Raw genomic sequence first — 6,000 nt, 5'->3', positions numbered from 1 at the left:
ATATCACTTTTTATTTATGTACATTCGGCGACAAGGTGCCCGCATACAGTACTTTAAATAGTTTCTAGTGTGTGGATTACAAACTAATTGTTTACCAGTTTGAAAATGTCTTCTCCTTTTTATTCTTAAATGTGCCCATACGTGTGTGCATAGCACTTGACGAGAGCCAGAGTCATGCAAAAATTAATAGTCTGTAAAGACTTTGGGATGTGGGAGAAACTTTTCATTTCTTAAGAGGGTACCGTGACTAACAAAAAGTTAAAATAACGCTGCTCCAGAGAAATGTATTTCTATGCATTTTGAAAAGCATTGGACAATTACCTAAAACTTACATCCTTCGTGGATATTAGCAACCGCACTGGCGTTGCATAAATTATAATAAAAGGGAAATGTGTATTAATGAGGAAGACAATGTGCTATAGTATTTGAAAGAATATGGGTTCATGCTGGAGATCTTATGGGCTCGTAGCCATCTCTCAATATGTCAGATCGTCTTTTGCTATTGAATCCTGATTGTCCACGGGGGTAGTTGTCCGCGGGGGTGATTGTCATCGGGGGAAATGTCCTCGGGGGGGGGGGGGGGTAGTTGTCCTCGGGGATAGTTGTCCTCGGGGGGTAGTTGTCATCGGGGGGTAATTGTCCTCGGGGGTAATTGTCCTCGGGGGTAACTGTCATAGGGCTAATTGTCCTCGGGGGGTAATTGTCCTAGGGGGTAATTGTCCTCGGGGGGGGGGGGTAGTTGTCCTCGGGGGGTAATTGTTCGGGGGGTAATTGTCCTTGGGGGTAGTTGTCTCGGGGGTTGATTCTCCGGGGGGTAATATTCCAGGGGGTAATTGTCCTTTGGGGGTTGTTTTCCGGGGGGTAATTTTCCGGGGGGTGATTGCCCAGGGGGTAATTGTCCTAGAAACGGCAAAACTATGTGTATAGTGCTTGAGCCTACAGCGCGCTCAACGTCCTTCCCTCTACGTGCAATTTTGGACATACTCCGTTGTCGTTGTTTTACTGCAGTTTTCAATCGTCGCTCATGCTTGCAGCGTTTCATCATGCATTCACGTTCTTCCCCTCTCTCCCTTCCTCAGGTTTTCCAGCGTCGAATGGACGGTTCTGTGAGCTTCTCTCGAAACTGGTCGGACTATAAGATCGGCTTCGGAAGCATCTCTTCCGAACACTGGCTAGGCAACGACAAGATTCACCAACTGACTAACCAGAAGATGTACGAACTATGGGTCGATCTGGAGGACTTTGAGGGGGAGACCAAATACGCGATTTATTATCGTTTCAACGTGGGCAATGAGAGCGATCAGTACAGGCTCAAACTCGGCAGTCTCTTCAACGGGACGGCAGGTAATAATCTTACCTGCATCTGTAGTTGACGGCTTCCAATGAAAGAATGAGAAAGATAGAGACAAAGAGATACGGCCATGCATTATGGTTCAAGGCATGGCCACACAGAGGATCTTTTTGTGTTAGGGATCGGGGCAAAATGCAATAAATTGTTGATCATTTTTTAATTGTCTTTGTTTATAATAAACTGGGGTAAACAAAATTATTTCACCTTTATGACCAACAGTGTACTATTTATTTCGTGAAATAATTGCAAAATGTTAAATATACGTAAAAAATGATGTTTACTATAAAATGAAACTGAACTGAATTTAAAGAGCTTTCCTTTCTGGAAGACATTCATCTCTGATATTTTTCCAAACCAACGTAAAACGAAAAAGAAAAATCACAAATCATTTTGCACTATAACAAACGACAACTCGACCCTTTCTCTTTTTATTTCCAGGTAATAATTTCTCGCCACACTCTGGCAATTCATTCAGAACCGTACAAAGGTGCACTACTTCACAGCTGCAATCGGGTTGGTGGTTTAGTAAACATTGCTATTTGTGCAACCTCAACGGGCTCTATAGTCGTCGAAACAGACTTGCAGGCATAGCATGGTATGCCTGGACCGACCTTAGATACCCTCTTAAAGGGACTGAGATGAAGATTCGGCCAGTGAATCCCTGATGACATCTTAGAGAGTTCATCAGCGACCGTGAAGCATTGGCGTAAAAGTCATCTTTTTTTTGGGGGGGGGGGAGAAGAAAAAAAACCGCAATAGCTTGTCATTTCAGCAACATTATAAGGTTCATAAGGTTCATATTTATTGTCCATTTAACAATGGAAATGTATCGTGTTACATGGTATTGCGATTCACATATATATTTAACATAATACACTCATACAAAAATCAATAAAATAATTTTTGAGTTGACAGTACACAAAAATAAACAATTAACAATCAAAACAAAGATATAGTCATGCATCGAAAATAATATACATGTATATCAAGTGTGGTAGAATGACGATAGGATTATACAAGTGTCGATAATGTATTGCATTATTATCATAGCTATATAGTCTGATCATTATTATTATATTATTATTATTATTATTAACAAAGAAAATTCGTTGTGTTACATGGAATTGCGATACACATATATATACATAATATAACATTTTACAAGTTCGATAATTTGAACTTAAACTTGATTATTATTGTTATTATTATTATTATTATTATTATTATTATTATTATTATTATTATTATTATCATTGTTATTTTTATGATTGTTATAATCATAACTGTCACTGATGTATTCTTCATCATTATATTATTATTATTATCTTTATTAATATTACCATTATGGCTCAAAGCATGGGCACACAGAGGATTTTGTTATGTTGGAAACCGGGGTAAAATGCAATTAATTAATGACAATTTATTGCATTTTCTGTTTTTTAATTTTATTTATGGAAACTGCCCCCTACCCTAGCCGACGCTGCGTACATTCGTGGTTCAGTGACAAAGAAATGGCCTTGTAACTGTGAAGCCCCAGGTGCTATATTAGTGCCCTTTTGTGGGGCATTAATCCTCATTACTGTCATTTATGACTTAAGGGCGTAGGTCTCCCAGTTGATAAGCATAGTAGCATACACATGCTTTAGCAGTCACGCAAAACACACATTGTCAAATTATTATTCAATAAAATCTGAGAATGTATCTATTATCTAGATCTATTATTTTTAAATTATTATTAAAATAGTTCCATAAATTGGGCGGGTAAAACTAAAATATTCCAACTATATGAGCGACAGTGTATATTGGTATACAGGACTACACATGCAAGAAGTAATTTCTTGTCATATTTAGAATAAGGGAGAATTTAAAGAGCCGTCGCTTTCCAGGGGACAATTATTGAATTCACGCTGAAGGGAAAGGAATGAGAAATGAGAAATGAAAATTATTATTTTTTATTGTATATAAGATATATTATCAACTCTTGCCCTGGATCTGCCGATGACACAACCATTCTTTCCGCTCATGATGATATTGATCTTTTAATTCAATTTGTAAGTTAAAATCCTTCTAAAATTATCATCTTGGTTTAAGTGCAATAACTTATCATTAAATGTGAAACACAATATATTTATTTTCATAAAAGAGGATATCAAGTTCCTAGAAAAATAAAAATATAAACATAGATAATACACTCTTGAAAAGAATTGAACGTGCACTTTTTTGGGGTGTTACTTTGAATGAATCCTTGAATTGGAAGGATCATATCACTTCTGTATGCTTAAAGGGTGCACGTTATGTCTGAAATATGTATCGATATCGACTGCATAATTATCTCTTATTTAATATTTACAATAATTTATTTTTATCCACTATTTCTTACTGCAATACTGTTTCGGGAAATACTTATTGTACATACTTACAATAATTAATTATATTACAGAAAAAAGCAATACGTATATGTACTAATGCAAGTTATATGACACCCTCATCCCTACTATTTAGGAAATTGTGTGCACTTAAGTTATTAGATATAAACAAACTACAAATATGTTCCCTTGTGCAAAGATTTAATACCCAAACTCTGTCTTTATATTTAATGAATATGTTTTCTTTAAATTCTCAGATTCATAGTTATCCTACAAGAAATGCAAACAAATTTCATCGGTGGACATATAATAATGATTATTCAAGATACTCTCTGAGACATTCGGGTCCACTTCTTTATAATAAAGTAAAATGTATTACCAATTCAATTTTTCATTTAATAATACATTCAGGAGGCAATATAAAAAACATTCAATTTGTTAACATTAATTACTTTTAATTTGTTAAATATCTTTTCTTAAATTATCTTGTAGAACCATACCATACTGTTTGATGCTCTTATATGTTTGTTTGTTTGTTTTTGTTTTTAAGTTGTTCTTGTTTTTGTTCTCATGTTATATGTTTCATGTATTGTTTGACTAATGTCTAATCTTTATAATAATAATGTAAAAACAAACAAATACACAAACTAGATGAACACACCCTAACAAGCCAAAAACCTGGCTTCATCGTGTTAGCCATCTCCCAATTATCCACTTATATTTTGTTATGTAGTCTTTACCTTGTTTCTCATTGAATGCTCTACTTGTTTTGTTTTTTTATCTTCTTATTAGTTTGATTGAAATGTCATAGTTTCATAATGCCCATTGACTTTTTTTTACACATAGTTTTTAATTGATGTTGAAATTTGGAAATAAATGATTTGAATTGAAATTTAAATCAACTGAGCACAGTTTAAACCAACTTTGATTGATACATGAACACGTATATCAGTTACGCGGGGAACCTACATGTAAGTCCTACATTCAACAATATTAAAATTAGAAATCTTTTGTTGTACTCGAGTACCAACATCTCGTATGTTTTTTCTTGTTTTGCTTCTTATTCTACATAAATGATATTTAGATAAGAAAAGGAGGAATAAAAAAAAAAAGAGTAGGAGAGAGAGGAGAGATAATAAAAGTTAAAGAGATCGTGGGATCGAGAGAGACGGGGTGGGGGTGGAAACGAGATAATTATAGAGAGTTTCAGCGAGAGGGGAAAATGATAGACAAAGTGTGTGTGTGTGTGTGTGTGTGTAACAGAGAGGGAGGGAGAGAGAGAGAGAGAGAGAGAGAAGGGGGCTGAGCCATTGGTTGTTTCCTTGTTCCCTTCCCCCTAAACTCAGCTTATATTTTGCAGTTGATGTCAAGGGTCAGCAATTGTTCTTATTTTTTTAAAGGCACTCGCTCCGTTGACCCCTCATCCTCCCCCTCCGCCCTGGCATAGAAAGAGGGGTAACGGATTTGGAAGGAAAGAAAGATAGGGAGAGAGAATGCAACTCCATGCGATTCTCATCTCTCCCTCTCTCTCTCTCTCTCTCTCTCATTAATTTCATTCATTCTTCTTTCTATCTCTTCTTTTACAACATTCGTTAGGGGTCTCCCCCCCCCTAGTTGCTGATGGAAATGTAATAGCCAATGCATTGTCCAGTTTCACTTCTAGCCGCACTCTAATACGTATTTTCGATTGATAAGAAACCTAATAATCACATGGGCGATTCTGTCCCGTACACCGGGCCCGTATGACAAAATTCCCACCCCCCCCCCCCATTTTTCTCCAATATCTCTTTTGAATGAGGATTGAATTGTGTTGCCTTCTGATATCGCTACCATTAGCCACTGCCATATCAAACGATTTTTCTTTCATGGATGAATAACCAAACTGCTATTCATTTTATATTAGTTTGAGGACTCTATGAAACCTATTACTAGTAAACGGAATACAGTTTGTCCACCATAAAAGAGAATGGTTTATTTCTATTACTCCTTTTTGAAAAGATGATCGATGGAATTTTATTTTTCCTATCCGTACATTGAAAATTTATCTAAACAATCGAAATCGTAAAAGTTAAAAGATTATAATTCCAGTATGGTAGTATAGAGATATCGACTGCTACGAGAGGACTGGCTGTTTTTATCCCGAGAGCCAGTACAGAAACAGCCAGTCCTCGAATATTAGAGCAGTCGATATCCCTTTATATACCGAATTGATACACAAATCTACAAAAAATTCTTACCTTATCCTTTTATTGAGTAAAGATTGGTTAAAATATCACAGAAAAT

This window comes from Strongylocentrotus purpuratus, unplaced genomic scaffold, assembly GCF_000002235.5.
Source record: "Strongylocentrotus purpuratus isolate Spur 01 unplaced genomic scaffold, Spur_5.0 spur5_scaffold_19, whole genome shotgun sequence".
Taxonomy (NCBI): Eukaryota; Metazoa; Echinodermata; class Echinoidea; order Camarodonta; family Strongylocentrotidae; genus Strongylocentrotus; species Strongylocentrotus purpuratus.
This window is presented reverse-complemented; position numbering follows the sequence as displayed.